The sequence below is a fragment of the Pteropus vampyrus genome, unplaced genomic scaffold (assembly GCF_000151845.1).
Source record: "Pteropus vampyrus isolate Shadow unplaced genomic scaffold, Pvam_2.0 Scaffold481, whole genome shotgun sequence".
NCBI lineage: Eukaryota > Metazoa > Chordata > Mammalia > Chiroptera > Pteropodidae > Pteropus > Pteropus vampyrus.
In genome coordinates, this window is record NW_011889262.1 from 1,599,965 (window position 1) to 1,618,305 (window position 18,341).

Sequence of the window (18,341 nt, forward strand, 5' to 3'; positions counted from 1 at the left end):
CTTAACTGAATTTCAGAATGAAATCTTGCAGTTTTTCTTTATTTTGGTTAAGTCCTTTTCTTTTCTTTTCTTTTCTTTTCTTTTCTTTTCTTTTCTTTTCTTTTCTTTCTTTTCTTCTTCTTCTTCTTCTTCTTCTTCTTCTTCTTCTTCTTCTTCTTCTTCTTCTTCTTCTTCTTCTTCTTCTTTTTTAATACAGGCATATCTGGTTAAGGTAATAGTTAGAAAAGAAAAAAAAAAGACATGCGAAAGAAAATGTTAACTACTACTTGTATTGTAAAATAGGTTTAAGTTTAGATTTTTGACAAGTATTTAAAGAAAATATAAATTCAGCTTATTTCCTGTGGAGTGTGTAGGTCTCTAGGTCTTTAATTTGGATTGAGGTAAATACCTAAATTTATTTAAATTTTAAATAAATTTTTACTTTTGTTACCTCAGTAACAAAAGTAAATAATGTTCTTTTTAGTTAGGATGTCTGCATATGATTCTATGCAGAATCTTAGGAAAGTAAATGAAATAATAGTGTTAAAGGTGATTTAAATAATAGTTCAGTCTGCATCTTTGGGGTAAACATAATATTCTGCTTTAAACAAAGGGGTAAGTTAATATTTATTTATTTTTAGTTATTAATCATTTCTATCTTTATTTAATTTACTCCCAGTCTCATATGCCAGTTTTTCATTTGGAACTATGATAATTTTCTCTATTTCCTTTTTTTTTAATGTTTTATGTCTAGGCTCTAGATGTTCATTTTGTAGTTACCATGAGGTTTGTATAAAATGTCTCAGAGAAACTAGAAAAAAACTTGACAAGGCACCTCTACTGCTGATCTCTGCTGCTCTTGTGCCCTCGTGGTCCATCCAGTCTGCAGAGCTGATGGGAGCCCTGCTCATGGAGCAGCCGGGCCTTGTGAGGTAAGGGATCTCCCTGGGGCTCCCCTGACAGTCCAAGTGTGGTAACTGGGCAGGTGACAGGTGTCCTTTCAATTACACATGGAACTTCTGTGCACCCCCACCACACCTTTCCAGGTGGACTCCAAGCATCATGAACATAGATGTGGAGTTCCATGTCTGGCACAACTTCCCTTGGAGCAAGTTGTCTGCTAAAGTGAAGCAGAGTCTTAGAAATTCACAGAGAGAATATGAAAAGCAGGTTGTTCTGTACTGTATCTACAATCAGTTATTATATAGAAATAACTTAGTTGTAACATATCAAGAAAGATTAATGTAAATACTATGAGGAGCTTCTGAAGTACAGTGGAGATCACTTCATGCTGTACCCTTACCATTTATTGGATATTGTAGTAAAGGGCCTGAGAATAACATCATTTCCATATTATACTGGGATTATGGAGGACAATATGAACAGTGGAAAAACTAATTTTTTTGCCCAATTTACTGCTTCTAACTGTTTAAGTCTTCTTGGCATAGGAAGAAACCAGTACATTGATCTTATGAATCAATATAGATCATCAAAAAATGTTTTTCAGAAGGAAAATGGCCCATGAAGTCGGTGGAATTTGCCACCAACATGGTGGTATGGTGGTTGCTACAGGCTGCATATATCACAGAAGATGACATAAAGATATGCATCTTGCCTGAGAAATACACTATTGATAAGATTATCAATTCAGGCCTTCAACTCTCTGGATCACTAGATTATAATGTTAGTATAACATAGGACTTATTTTTCTGGATGTACCAATATCTTATGACAATTGTATAGTAATTTCTTCTTTTGAGGGTTTTTTAATAAATCTAGTGCATTATTTTGTAACTACTCTATGAGATATCCGTTTCAATAGATGAGCATACACTAATGTTGCAGAGATTGGAAATGTCCTTGAAATAGACTTATCCTTAGTTAAGAATGCTGTATCAATGTATCACTGATTTGGCTTTGCCCATAAGAAGGGACAAGTAATAAATTTGGATCAACTTCATTGTGGGGAAATGTTCTATCCATAAACAAATTCAAGAGTATTTTAGGTCCACAAAAGATGCTCATTGAATGATGGGGAAAGTAGGAGTCCTGTACAAGAAGCCTTATCAGCTATTGACACTGACACAAATAGTTAAAAAGATCCAGCTGACAGTCAGTGTAAGCGGTTTGAGTGTGTCTACAAGACATATAAAGCATATTGAATTCCTGTTTGACTCAACTGTCATTGCCTTCTTAATGATGGGAAATCTTTCACCATGCAGTCACAATGTTCAAAGTTAGCAAACTCTCAGCTGAGTCCCTGGACAGCCTTCTTATAGAACTAGAAAAGGTTCAGAGCACTGGCGAAGAAGCACAAAAGTATTTTGACTATGCACTTACTCTGAGAAACACAATACTTCTTTTTCACCATAATAGAGATCTATTTCACAAACTGCACAGCCTGACAAATACAATTATGGTTTTCCTCTGGATCTCTTACATTGCAAAAGTCTACTTGGTTTGGGCTGTGCAACTTGCAGCAGAGCTCTAAACAAAAATTATGCACTACTTGTTTCCATGGTTCCTCTCATCAATGGATTTGGCCTGTCATCAGCTGTGCCCCTCAGCATATTGGACCAGCTATCACAAAAGTCAGTTCTGTCTGGTTTAACATCATCTCTTTACTGACCAAAGGTACAAGACTGCAAAAACTGCCAGAGATATTCCAGTGTTATGACCAATTTCTAATAATGTCTTGAGGTCGTGATCCTAGGATAGTTCCCATGTCAAATGTGCTCATGATCTTGAATTATGCTTTAACACATTTGGCGGTTTTGGTTTAGAGTCATGGTTTGCATGGGACAGAAGAAACTGTCCACATACCATTTTCATTTGATAACACAGATCTATATGGAGAGTTTACTTGTGTCAAAACTCATTCCAGGAATGTGCTTCAACACTGGATATTCACAGAGGCTAGTTTTTCAAGTTTGCTTTCAAAGTCATCTTATGTTAATTTGGGAGTTCCACTTCTTAAAAAGAATTTAATATTTAAAGATGATGTCTTATCAAAATAGAGTGGATGGTCACCTTCCACATTTCTTATTTCTAATCTTCATTTACAATAATTTGTTTACACCATTTGTTACTCACACTTTCTGCCTTTTTTCTTTTGTAATGTTAGCTTTATAGAACCGGTCATAGCTTTATAGCTCCTGTACTGCAGTGTAATTCGTGCTTAACTGATATTAAAGTTTGGGAAATATGATCACGTTTTTGAATTTTTCCTCATCATCACACCTCTTAGTGCAACAAAGAGATTTTTAGCAGTCAAGGTATTTTTTACCTTGAGACAATCTGCTTTTTTTAATAAAACTGAAGATATGCGTTATAGACTTTATGATGACTTATGTTTATAAGCAGTCACTAGGAATATTGCAATGGTTATTTTATGTTAGTTTATCAAACATAAATCTTGTTTAATTTTATATTTTATTACTTTTTCTTTAGGGGATCATAGGAAGAGGTGGAACTCTACCTCTGAAAGGACTTCTTGGTACTTAACATAGCAAAACTATAAATTAATATCCACTATTGAGAGATGATGTGAAGGTGTGTTAAGTATTCCTATAGATGTCTGTAAATTATGTATAGTAGTTAAACATTGTTGAAAGTATGTAAATCAGTGTAGTATTGCATAACTTAACCTTGATTGATAAGGTCTTAACTCAATGTCTGACTACACATTGACATATCATAAGAAGCTTTGGAAAACATTCTATTTTTAAACATTTATAGATGGACTTCTATTATTTCTCACACTGGGTTTTATATATGCATTGGATCTTTATGGAAAACCAGAATTTATTTTCCATTAGCACAGCTGTGGTTGCTGCACATTTTTCTTGGTTTTTTTTTTAATTTTATTATTAGTTTCAAGTATACCATACATAGATTAGACATTTGTATAGCTTATAAAATGATCCCCCTAATTGCTCTTTCTCTCTTCTGACTCTCCACCTAGCCATTACATTAATGCTAACTGCATTCCCTATGCCATGCTCTCCATCCTGTGACCATCTATCAACTATTAATTTGTACTTTTTTAACCTTTCACCCCTTTCTTCCAGCCCCTAACCTCCCTCCCCTATGGTCGTCACTAGATTATCCTCTATATTTGTGAGTCTGTTTTCAATTAATTTGTTCTTTTTGCTCCTTAGATTCTACATATAAGTGAAATCGTACAGTATTTCACCATGATTTATTTTTTTGTTTAGTAGCTTTACCAAATGAATTGTTATGAAATTGAATTTGGTGTTTTCAAACCAAGGATTATGATTTTAGGTTAGAGTTGCATAATGGGAGCATTAAGGCTATGTCTTCTGATCAAAATACTTAAGTGAAAATTTTACTTTGAAGACATCTTCATAAGCAATTTGGATTTTAAATTTATGTCAATAGTTTTGGAGGAAATGATAAAGAAAAAATGAGCAATTTCAAAATGTTTCCTGAGTCATTATTTTAGTGTCTCAAATGTTAATTAGAATAATTGGAATTACTTCTTAGATTTTCAAAGTTACTTTGGGAAGTTTATTCAGTGTTATACTTTAGTTTAGCTCCTCTCATAGAATAATAGTTTGCTAGTTTAAAGCTAACCAATCTAACTGGTCGAACAACATATATCTGAAACACTTAAAGCATTAGAAAATTAAGGAATAATATAACATAAACATTTTTGCTGATAAGTTTTGTTATTTTCAGAACTGATACGTGTGGATTTAACATATTTCTGGAAATGTATGCCTTTTTTAACACTTTTCTCATTTAGGAAAAAAAGTTCACCTCGTTGCCAGTGTTAATTTAACATCATGCATAGGGATGTTATGTTTTCTAGGATTTGACATCCTCAGCAATCGAAAATTACTATATTTTGTAAATGGAAATACTATTACTAAAAATAGAATACTATAAATACAATAATATCATTTGTTTCCAAAGACTATTGATATACCAGAGTGATGGGGAAAAAAAATAAATTAAAAACAAGATATTTCTTGGCAAACTTTGGGGGTAAGGTTAGGACTGTAATCTACAAGTTATCTTGGGGTAAACACTGCAGTCCCAGGGGCCACAGGTGAGTATTCTCAGGGGAAATGGGAAATGAGTTAAAACTGTTAACATAACCATGCATTCAATATCATGGCTTATCTATAGAATTGAATATTTTGAAGCAGGTTACCTGTGTTACAGTCAGTGCTGTGTTTGGGGTAAATGCAATAACATTTAGTTTTCTATTTTCTCTTATATAAGGTAGAAATCAAATGTAATTTATAAATGTTTGTCTATAAAAGGAAAAATACATATTAATATAAAACAATTTCTTATGACTGTGAACCACTCATTTATTTTTTCCCATAATTTTTTGTACATGTCTAGGGCTATTAGTTATGAATATAACATTTACACTTTTTCAAAGAAAAATTGCATTTCATTTAATCAAGTTTCTTTTTTTAAGTTTATTGTTTCTAGCTTTATTGAAATATAATAGGCAATTAGTTGCTCATATTTACATTGCAAAATTCAATGAGTTTCTTTCAATTATAGTTGGTATATGATAATATATTAATTTCAGTTATACAGTAGTGTGATTAGAGATCTATATAACTCACAAAGTGATCACCCAACTAAATTTAGTATCCCTCTTCCCCCTTACATATTTATGACATCGTTAACTATTTTACTTACACTACACTTTATAACTCCCTGTCTATTTTGTAACTAAATATTTGTACTTTTTTTAAAGTTTATTTTGTAACATTGGTTAATACGATTATATACTTTTAAGGTCTACATTATAATTTGACAATTATATATTTTATTGTGTGATTACCATCCAGAGTCCTGTTTCTTTCAGCTACCATATATTTGATCCCCTTTACCCACTTCACCCTCTCCCAAACTCCTTATATTTGACTTCCTTTACCCTGTCTACCTCCTCCTTCCTCCCCCATCCCCTAGTCTTTGGTAACCAATAGTCCATTGTCCATGTCCATGACAATGTTTGTCCTGTTTGTTCTGTTCGTTTGTTGCTTTTAGGTTTATATCCCACGTATAGGTGATATCATGAGATTTTCAACTTTTTCAGTCTGGCTTATTTTGCTTAGCATGATTATCTTGAGGTCCATCCAGGTTGTCATAAATGGCAGTATTTCACCTCTTCTTATGGCTGAGTAATATTCCATTGTATATATGTACCACAGCTTCTTTAGCCAATCATCTATTGTAGGACACTTCGCTTCATCCATGTCCTGGCCATTGTGAATAGTGCTGCTATGAACATCGATGTGCAAATATCATTTTGGATATGGGTTTTCAAGTCTTTGGGGTAAATACCCAGTAGAAGGATTGCTGGATCATATGGTAGATCAATTCTTAGTTTTTTGAGGAAACTCCATACTGTTTTCCATAATGGCTGTACCAGTTAGCAGTCCCACCAGCAGTGTATGAGGGTGCTTTTTTCTCCGCATCCTCTCCAACATTTGTTATTACTTATTCTGTTGATTATAGCTATTCTAACAGGTGTGAGATGATATCTCATTATGGTTTTGATTTGCATTTCCCTAATAGCTAACAATGTTGAGCATCTTTTTGTATATTTATTGGCATTTTGTATGTCCTCTAAAGAGAAGTGTCTGTTCAGGTCCTCTGCCCATTTTTTCATTGGATCTTTTTTTGTTGTTATTGAGTTGTATGAGTTCTTGCGTATTTTGGATATTAGGTCCTTATTGGTGGCATTGCTTACAAATATATTTTCCCATTCGGATGGTTGTCTCTTTACCTTGTTGACAGTTTCTTTTGCTGAACAGAAGCTTTTTAGTTTGATGTAGTCCCATTCATTTATTTTAGCTTTTATTTCCCTTGCCTTTGAGGTCAAATTCATAAAATCCTCTTTAAGTCCAAGGTCCTTGAGTTTAGTTCCTATGTTTTCTTTTATGATTTTATTGTTTCAGGTATTATATTTAAGTCCTTAATCCATTTTGAGTAAATTTTGCTGTGTGGTGATAGACAACAGTCTAGTTTCATTCTTTTGCAGGTGGCCTTCCAGTTTTCCCAGCACCATTTATTGAAGAGACTTTCCTTTCTCCACTGTATATTTTTGGCTTCTTTGTTGAAAATTATTTGCCCATATAAATATAGAGTTACTTCTGGACACTCTATTCTATTCCACTGGTCCGTGTGTCTGTTTTTCTGCCAATACCATGCCATTTTGATTACAGTCTCTTCGTAGTATAATTTGAAGTCAGGCAGAGTGATGCCTCTAGCCTCGTTCTTTTTTCTGAGGATGGCTTTGGCAATTTGGGGTCTTTTGTGCTTCCATACAAATCTGATGACTTTTTTTTCCATTTCTTTAAAAAGCGCTGATGAGATTTTGATGGGGATGCATTAAATCTGTATAATGCTTTAGGTAATATGGTTATTTTATCTATGTTGGCTCTTCCAACCCAAGAACATAAAATATCTTTTTATTTTTTTTTGTATCGTCTCCAATTTCTTTTAATAGGGTCTTGTAGTTTTCATTATATAGGTCCTTCACATGTTCTGTTAAATTTATTCCTAGGTATTTTATTCTTTTTGTTGCAATTGCAAAAAGAATTATTTTTTCTACTTCTTTTTCTGATGCTTCATTATTAGAATATAGGAATGCTATGAATTTTTGGATGTTAATTTTATATCCAGAGACTTGTAGATTCTTTATGGTTTTCTATATATAGAATCATGTCACCCACAAATAATGACAGTTGGGTTCTTTGTTTCCTATTTGGATACCTTTTATATCTTTCTCTTGTCTGATTGCACTCGCTAGGACCTCCAATGTTATACTGAATAACACTGGTGATAGTGGACAGGTTTGCCTTGTTCCTGATCTTAGAGGGAAGGATTTTAGCTTTTCACCATTAAGGAAAATGTTGGGTGAGGGTTTGTCATAGATGGCCTTTATTATGTTAAGATACTTTCCTTCCATACCAATTTTGTTAAGTGTTTTGATCATAAATGGATGCTGTACTTGTCAATGGCTTTTTCTGTATCTATTGATATGATCATATGATTCTTATTTTTTAATTTGTTTATGTGTTGTATCACCTTAATCATTTTGCATATGTTAAAATATCCCTGTGTCTCTGGGATAAAGCCCACTTGATCATGGGGCTCCCACATTGGGAGCATAGATATTAATAAGCGTTATATCTTCTTGGTGCATGATTCCTTTTATCATTATGAAGTGTCGCTCAGCATCCTTCTTTACCTTTTTTATTTTGAAGTCTACTTTGTCCGATATTAGTACCACTACTCCCGCTTTTCTTCGAATGCCATTTGCCCAAAATATCATTTTCCACCCTTTCACTTTGAGTCTATATTTGTCTCTGGAACTGAGATGCGTCTCCTGGAGGCAGCATATGGTTAGGTTTTGTTTTTTGATCCAATTTGCAACTCTGTGCCTTTTTATTGATGAGTTCATTCCATTTACATTTAGGATGATTGAAATATGAGTTCTTCTTATAGCCATTTTATCTTTTACTTTCTGGTATCTCGGTGTTTCCATTGCTTCCTTGTCTGTGTGTTTCTGTTTTATTTATTTTCATTGGCTTTTTGGGTTTTGCCTCTTGTTCTTTTTGTTTTATATTATATACTTCAGTTCTGAATTTTTAGTGTGTGATTACCATTTCAAATATGAAAAGAATAGTTATATATATACAGTCATCCATTTTCTTCTGCATGTGCCTTATCTCCTTTCCCCTTTATGAATTTGGATCTTTGAATCCTCCCCTTTTCAGCCACTGTTATCTCAATTTGTCCCTATGTATGCTGAACGTTCATTACCATCTTGCTATAGCAATTCTCTTCTTATTATTTAAGCTTATAATGCCCTGTCTTAGTAAGGGTTGCACTCTTCTATTTGCCTGATAGTCACTTTACTCCTAATTATGTAGTTTTTTGTTGATGTTGTTTTGTTTTAGGTGAGTTGAGCTCTTTCAGTATTTTCTGTAGTGCAGGCCTCATAGTGGAGAATTCCCTCAATTTATGTGCTGAGACGTCAGAGAATAATCTAATGGGGTTTCCTTTATAAGTTACAGTCTTCTTTTCCCTGACTACCCTGAGAATCTGTCTTTGTAGTTGACTTTTGATAGCTTTAATACAATGTGTCTTGGTGAAAGCCTTTTGGGGTTAAGATAATTGGGTGTTCTGTTGACTTCTTGAATTCCAAGTTCCAGCTCATTCCTTAGATTTGGGAAATTCTCATCCACTATTTGTCTGAAAATGCTTTCTAGTCCCTGCTACTTTTCCTCACCTTCAGTTATGCCCAGTATTCTTAAGTTTCTTCTCCTGATGGTATCAGTTAGTTCTTGTATTTCTCTTTTATTATTTTTCATTCTTCAGTTTCTCTCTTCTTTCTTCTGATTTATTTCTAGATTTCCATCTTTAATATCACCGATCCTTTCCTCCATTTGGTCGACTCTATTTCCCCAGCTTGCAATTTCATTTTTCAACTCTTGCAATGAGTTCTTCTTTTCCACAAGTTCTATTTGTTTCCTTCTGAGGATTTCAACCTACTTGCTCTGCTCTCCTAGTTGATTTTCAATTCCTGAAATTGTTGATTTGAGTTGTTTTGGATCTCATTGAGTTTTTTCAGAAGTACCATCCTGAATTCTGTGTCATTTAAGTCACATATTTCTATGTCTGTAAGCTTATTTTCTGGAATTTTTTCTCCTTCTTTCTGAGATGCCTTGTCACCTTGGTTGTTCATGGTGTTTAATGGACTATTCCTCTACCTGGGCATTAATAGAAGTGTATTCTGTTGTTTTTCCAGAAAGAAAATTTATTATATAAAGGTCTCCTTTAGCTTGCTGCAAAGAAGGCTCTTTTTTGTTTGTTTGTTTCCAGTAGGTGGTGTCTAAGCCTCTTAGATCCCTGCTTTATATTAAGCCTACATGTCTTTTTTATTTTCTTGTAGATATTTAATCACACTTGCTACTCTCAGTTTCAGTCCCTGTCAGTGTCAGCAACAGTTTTAGTAGTGTTTGCTCAGATTCTCCTGAGGCTCTACGGTGATTGCTCTTGGAGGATAAGGGGGAGGGGCCTCTGGGTTGGGAGTTGGCAGCTGCAGCTCGCCTAGGTTTTTCAATCAGGGCCGGTAAAAATCAACTATTGTTTCTCTGCGGTCCCGTCCCACTTCTCTGCTTTCTGCCCTGATGACTGGGCCCTGCTGCCAGCTGCTAGACGTTCTAACACTTCCAGGCAGGCTAATAAGGAAAGTCGTTGCACCTTCCCCCTCCTCCTACAAGGAGCTCTGGCGTGTACATGATTCCACATGTACATGAAATCATATGATATTTGTCTTTATCTGACTTATTTCATTCAGCACCATATCCTCTATGTCCATCAAGGCAATATCTTTGCCATCCCCTTCCTTTCAGTCTTTCAATCTGAGGTGAGTCTTGTTTTCCTTCATGTACCCCTATGACATGGATACTTTTACATTTAATTGTGTTCCATAGACTCCTTAAATTATTATTATGTCTTGACTTCTTTTTTCTTGCCATTCTGATTGAGTGTCTTGGCTTTCTCATCCTCTATATCAGTGGTTCGATCCTGTTCTTCATCCACTCTCTTTATTCCCTCTAATATACTCTTCATCTCAGTATTATGTTCTTAATTTCTGACTGGCTCCTTTTTATAATTTCCATTTCCACTTTTATGCTTTTTATTTCTTTATTTAAGTTCTCACTCAGTTCATCTACACTCTCCTAAGTTCATTGAGCATCTCTATAATCAGTGTTTTGAACTCTGCATCTGTTAGATTGCTTGACTCCATTATTTCTGGATCTTTGTTCTGTTCTCTCATATGGTTTCTGCTTCTTTGTCTTCCCACTTTGGCTTCCTTTTTGGGTCTGTTTCTATGTACTAAGCAAAGTTCCTAAGTATCCTAGTATTATTAGTACAGCATTGTGTGGTAGGTGTCCGGTAGCACAGTTCTGAGAGGGGTTCAGCTGCAGGCCAAATTTAGCCCCAGCCCCCTGGGGCCACCTGTTAAGATTAAGCAAGCAATACACAGATATTGCTGTGTTTATAATTACCTTAAGAGGCCATGCCAGAAATCATGGTCAGCTGCCATCAGTGTGGCCTTGGAGTTGGCTCATCAAGGAGCACTGGACTTGCCGCAAGTTGGGGGAGGCAGAGTTTAAGGGAATCCTCTGGGCAGAGTGACCTCTGTAATATAGTTTGATGACGTCTAGCTATAGCAACTCTGCATCTGCACACTGGGAGTAGGGAGAGCTTAACTGAAGAACAATGGATACTGCCAGAAGTTCTGCCTAGGAAAGCGCTGTGTCTCCTGTTCTTGTTCTGACAACTCAGTGTCCTCCTGTAAGTCCTGGTACTCATGAGCAGCCAACCAGGTTCTGGTGCTCAGAGCCAGCAGGTCTGTCACCACAAAAGTCCACTCACAGACATGGACCCTTTTAGAGGTTGTCTGAAGCTGCTGGCTGCAGCTGCTGCAGCCTCTGTTCCAGTCAGCCGTTCACGACTAGGTAGCCTCATGTCTTTGCCCCCTCTTACCTTTTACTATTACAGGTTGTTTTCTTATTTCTCTTCCTAGTTGTAGTGCTTCTGTTCATCTAGATCCCAGGTGACTTTGCTCACTGTTTGTTTTGTATTCTTTCACAACTTTGATTTGGTCACAAGGGGGATGAACAAAGCCTTTATCATCTATGCCGTTTTTTCACCTCTCTTAATTAGAGTTCTTTAATTTCAATTTTATTTGCTTTGTTTGAATTAACTGTAGTTATTTTATTTATTTCTGTAATAACAACCCAAGATTATTGTAGTGACATGTACACTAATAATCAAATATTTGTAGTTGTTGACAGTGAGCCCAGTTATTGGTGTGTTTAAAACTTAAAGGTGAAAGAAGGGAAAAGATTGGTAGTTGCAAAATAGTCATAGAGTTGTAAAATATAGCATAAGAAATACAGTCAATAATATTGCAATAACTATTTATGGCATCAGGTGGATAATAGATTTATCGAGGTGATCACTTAATAAGTTATATAACTGTCTAATCACTATGGCATACACGTGATATTAATATAATATTATATGCCAAGTATAATTTAAAAATAAAAAAATATTTAAAAAAAACAAAATATGGGAGTGATTTGCTGCTACATTTCCTTTGAGAGATAATGGAGGAAGAAATAGCACCTGACTATGAAAATAAATTTTAAGAAAAGTACTGGAAAAACACGTGGCTAACTCTGGTTTCTCCTGTGAATGAGGAAAGATTCTAATTCCCAGCTGAAGGCTTCTCATACTTATCAGGAGAGATCATCTGCATATTTAGAGCTGGTAGCAAAATATAAAGTCTGCTTTTTGTTTTGATTTATGAATTTGGCTTTGTTTCATGCATGTAAAGATGTATCATTTAAATCTTATAAATGTTAATCCAGTTCAACAAAAAGGTAAATTTAAAATACAGACTTTATTATTTGCCAAAGAAAATGTATTAAAAAAATTTATCCAATTTTTTTGTAAATGTTTAATTTCATTGGATTTCACTAACTTCCCTTTCTTTTTCCTCTTAATGTTGCTTAAAGAAGGCGTCTCCAACCTTCGGACTATGGACCAATACTAGTTCGTGGCCTATTGGGAGCCAAGATGCACAACAGGTGAGTGGCAGGCAAGGGAGCAAAGCTTCATCTGTATTTGCAGCCATTCCCCAGTGCCTTAGTGCCACCTCATATCATCAGGCATTAGATTTTCATAGGACCAGTCCCTGGTGCCAAAAAGGATGGCGACTGCTGGTTTAAAACATGGTAAACATTCCTTAGTAACCAAGAGAAAAAGAAATATCAAAAAAGATACACCTTGAGCATATGGCTCAGGGGACCAACAAGTCTGGGGCATTGGACTCCACAGGACACCTACTACTTAAAGTCACTCTACTAAGACCGGGAGACATAGCAGCCCTACCTAATACATAGAAACAAACACAAATAGGCAGCCAAAATGGGAAAGCAAAGTCCCAGAGGAAAGAACAGAACAAGACTCCAGAAGAAGAGCTAAACAAAATGTAGATAAGAAATCTACCAGATGCAGAGTTCAAAACACTTGTTATAAGGATGTTCAATGAACTTAAGGGAAGAGTAGATGAACTCAGTGACACCTTTAACAAAGAGATAGAAACATAAAAGATGAAATAGAAAAAATAAAAAGAAATAGAAATGAAGAACACAATAACTGAAATAAAGATTACTTTAAGAACAATCAACAATAGAATAACAACAACAAAAAAGAATCCAAAAAAAAAAATAAGATGGTGTAAGGAGCTTTGGGGCCAACATCAAGCATATCGACATTTGCATCATAGGGGTACTAGAAAGAAAAGAGAGAGATCAAGGAATTGAAAACTATTTGAAAAAATAATAACTGAAAACTTTCCTAACCTGGTGAAGGAAGTAAAAACACAAGCCAATGAAGCACAGAGATTCCCAAACAAGGTGACTCGTAGAGGCCCACACTGAGACACATCATCAACAAGGTGGCAAAGATTAAAAGCAAAGAGAGAATCTTAGAAGCAGCAAGAGAAAAGCAGTTACCTACAAGGGAGCTCCCATAAGACTGTCAGTTGATTTCTCAATAGAAACTTTGTAAGACAGAGGTATTGGCATAAAATATTCAAAGTGGTAAAAAAGCAAGCACCTACAACCAAGATTACCCTACCCAGAGAAGCTATTATTTAGAATCGAAGGACAGATTAAGAGCTCCCAGACAAGAAAAAGCTAAATGAGTTCATCAACACCAAATCAGTATTATAAGGAATATTAGAGGGACTTCTTTAAGAAGAAAAAGGAAAAAGAAAAAAAGGTTAAAATTATGATTCATATGTTTGTATGTTCATTGCAGCATTATTTACAGTAACTAAGATAGGGAGGTAGCCAGAGTGTCCATCAATGGATAAGTAGATGAAGAAGAGGTGAGATACACACACACACAATATATACAATATATACATTACTCAGTCATGAAAGGAGAGTAAAATCTTGCCATCTGCAACGACATGGATGGACATGGAGGGTAGTGTGCTAGGTGGAGTACGTCAGATGGAGAAGGGCAAGTGTCATGTGATTTTGCTTATATATGGAATCAAAAAACAAGGTGAATAGACAGGCAGGGCAGAAACACTCATAGATGTAGAGAACGTTTTAATGATTGCCAGACTGGAGGGTTGGAGGGATGGATAAAAGAGAAGAATGAATAAAGTAATACAAATTGGCAGTTACAAAATAGTCATGGGGATGTAAGTTATAGCATGAGGAATATAGTCAATAAGGATTTAATAATTTTGTATGATGTCGGGTGGATAATAGATTTATTGGGGTGATCACTTTGTGAGGTATATAAGTATCTAATAACTATAATGTACATCTGAAAGTGATATACTGTTGTATACAAGCTGTAATTGAAAAATAAAAAAATGCATACTAAAAAAAAGATTGAAAAAACCCAGTAGGATGGTTATTATCAAGAACAAAAAGGAGTGAAAGAAAATAATTGTTACTGAGAAGGTGCAGTAATTGGAACTCTGGTACATTGCTGATGGAAATGTGAAATGGTGTAGCTTGTATAGAAAACAATTTGTTGGTCTCTGGAATAATTTAACATAGAATTACTGCATGATCCAACATTTTCATGCCTAAATATATACCCCAAAGCATTGAAAATAGAAACAGGTACTGAACACCACTATTCATAGCAGCATTATTTATAATAGCCCAACATAAGACACATTCAAATGTCCATCAACAGGTAAATGAATAAAACAAAATGTTTATTCATACAATGAAATATTATTCAGCCTTAAAATGGAAGGACATTCTGATATATGCTACCACATGAATGAAACTTGAAAATATTATGCTAACTAAATTAACCCAGATACAAAAAAAATATTGTATGATATATTTGAATAGGCAAAATTATAGAGACAGAGAGTAGAATAGAGTTTACCAGAGGTTGTGGGGATGGGAAGTTATTTAATGGATAAAGAATTTCTGTTTGGGATGATGAAAAAATTCTGAAAATGGATAATGGTGATGGTTGTATATTACTGAATGTACTTAATACCATTAAATTGTAAACTTAAAAATGGTTAAATGGTAAATTTTATGTTATGTATATTTAACCACAATAAAAAAAATTTTCTAACTGCACTGTATTTGTGGTGGTTGAATACAAATACTTTATTAGAAAAAGGAAATGAAAATTTGATACAGTAACTCTCATAAGTATATGTATGATAAAATGTACTCAAGGGTAATTTCTGAATGTCAACAAACTATCGGTTGTGACAAAAAAATTCATATCCTTCAGGGCAATAACTTTTGGCATTGTTCTTTTCTATTAGTGAGAAAACTGCAAGTTAACACATAATCTCACAGTATCTAGAATAGAATCAATAGTACATGAACAAGTCAAAACAGAATTAAGTAATCCTTTGGTTGGTCTGTTAGATAGTATCCCAATATAATTTTAAAAATATATAACTTATACCTGAGTTTTGGTTAATTTTCCTTAAAAGTCTCCTACCACAGAACTATTTTGTTTAATGCTAATCTGTAACTAAATCCTCTATACCAGTACCTTATTTTGATCATCAATAATATCCAAATGTTATTCTTGATCAAAAAAATAATTGATGTTACTATGTTTGCCTTGATTATTTACTTAAGTGTAGAAAAGGTAGTTAAATTTATGAGTAGAGTCTTCTCAAGTTTCTCAAGTATTCCAAGATCCATGGCCTTCTAGAAGTGACTTAATTATCACTTATGAGGCTGGAACCATACAACAGGTATTGGCTTTTTCCTGGGAAGACTTAGTAGGCATTAGATCAACATTTAAAGTACCATACTTGTTTGTTAATGGTGGATTTTCATACCTGATAAAGGAGATGTGTAGCACTGGATTCCAATCAAATCCCAAGAGAAAAAAAGGACATAGTTTTAATGAAACTATACGGTAATATGTTGCCATAAAGAGTAAAGAGACTCAGTAAAAGTACATTGTTCTGAATTCTCAGAAAACAGTGAAAATCAGATAAATCATCAGTAAAATTAGTATTTATTAATGTTTTCTTTATTTGAGTAAATAAAATTTGCTCTTAATATTCTAGTGTAATTGCAACTACTATTAATTATAACTTTTAACCAAAATCTCTTCTTCACAGATAGAATAGAGACGTAGAAAATTGAGAGCTTTATGTCACACTTAAATCAGACCATCAGTTAAAGCAATCCCCTAAAGCCATATACATCCCTTTTATATCTTCGTAAATGGTAGAGTTGTATCAATTGGCAATTATAACAAGGTTTCGGTGTTGTATTTTACTTCAAAATTATTTATGTTAGTTAACTCCAGTATTACTCCGAATTTTTTAATTAACTAAGGATTTTGTAAATTAGGTTTAAGTTAATACATTTCAAAACATAATTACTATTAATATGAAAATTGTCAGAATTCAATTAAGTTAAACAAAGTTTTATATTTATATCTTAAACATTATGTGAGATTAATATTAAATTGTCTAATCAGTAAGTACTATGAGAGGTAAAAAAGTAAAATTAACCATTATTTTAATTAAGAAATAATCTAAAATATTATATTTTTAAAAAAATTTGTATTATTGCCCACACTGATAAGATCAGAGTTAACACATTTAGCTTTTCTTATTAACCAAAATTATTGTCATTCTGATTAATCCAAGGATTCAAATTGTTTTTATAAATTTGGATTGTTATCTACACTGCTTTGAGTTAGAAATTACTTTGAGAGCCTTTTTTTTTTAAGTAGGAAAAGTATGTCACTTAATTTTCTGGTAGCTATGAAAAGATATTATATATTTGTAACTGCTTTTTAATGTCTAATAGTCAATCAGAACAGATTATTTTAGTACAAGATATTATAATTTTGATTTATTAATATTCTTTAGGAATAGGAAAATATTTCACACACAACACAATGAGAGCTAAAGATTTGTCCTAATGATAGATAAATAATTATATAAAGTTTGCAGTTTCATAATTTCAGTTTTATTATCTCAGTCAGATATTGAGGAAAAGTTAAAGCACAGAACACAAAACTTATCAGTCCATACTTCACAGGGCTGTTGTCCTCAGTGGGCATAAAATAATTCCTCATGTTATATAGACAAAATTATTTCATTTAAAATAGTTCCTATTTTATTTTATATCAACAAAGAAAAGATTGACAAGATATTTTCTGTCGCTCTCTCAACTAGAACAGATCATTTCTTCAGTAGTATCAACAAAAGTTCAGACTAAAAAATCAGATTTCAAATCATTGCTGCCACCAGTGGAGAATAATTTATGGGCTATGTACAAACTAAAACCAGAATTGAACTTAGTCAGAAAACAGAAACAAAAAAACCCACATAGAATTAGGGGGAGAGAGAGAGAGAGAGGTAGAGGCAGAGGGAGAAGGAGAGGGAGAGGGAGAGGGAGAGAGAGAGGGAGAGGGAGGGAGAGAGGGAGAAGGAAAAAGAGATAGCAAAGGTGACATTTTATTTTCATTTCCTAACTGGGATTTCCTCTAGGGACCAAGCAGATAGGCCTGAAATAAATAGTACATGATGTTAACTTCTTAGATAGCACAGGCTATGGCAGAAAGTTCACCTGTGCATCTTGATGAAACAATCTTCTAAAAACTAAAGTACAATTTTCAAAACATTAAAAACACATTTCATGTATAAATATGAAATGAACATATGTTAAAATGTGCTTAACTCACTCATTAGACAATGAGGTGGTAAACCTAACAACAAAAGCATATGAGAAAATTAGTATTTATTAATGTTTTCTTTAAAAAAAATAGAAATTTAGAATGAGATTGCTGGGTTAGATAGGAAAATGTTTATACAGGGTAACAAAACCATAATTTTGTAGTTAATATTTTTATCAAACAGAAATATGCACGTTAACATATAATTTCTCAGTTTCTGGATTCAAATCAAATTCTCCTAGTTAATTAAATAATCTCTGCATCAGACTGTTAATTCCTGAGTATAACTATCACTTTGCCTTATTCCCAAGTTATGGATAATTTTTCTTACACTATCAAACATTATAAAATATTTTGTTAAAAAAACAAAGTATTTTTGGTATAATATGTTTAACAGGTATGAGAAAATTTTAGATCTTAAAATCCTTTTAATATCTCATTAATCATCGTTATTCAAATAATGTCTCCTTTCAGTGTCTCTATGTTTAAAACGAATATAGTGTCCAGATGACCTATGGACTCTAAGATTTTTTTAGATCTGATATTAGCTGATGCTTTTAAGTTGTAGT

The 18,341-nt window shown here is 33.8% G+C and overlaps 1 pseudogene; it reads left to right on the forward strand.

Annotated features, from left to right (window-relative positions):
* Positions 1–1,500: 1,500 nt before the first annotated feature.
* LOC105307152 lies at positions 1,501–2,996 on the forward strand (annotated as a pseudogene).
* Positions 2,997–18,341: the final 15,345 nt, after the last annotated feature.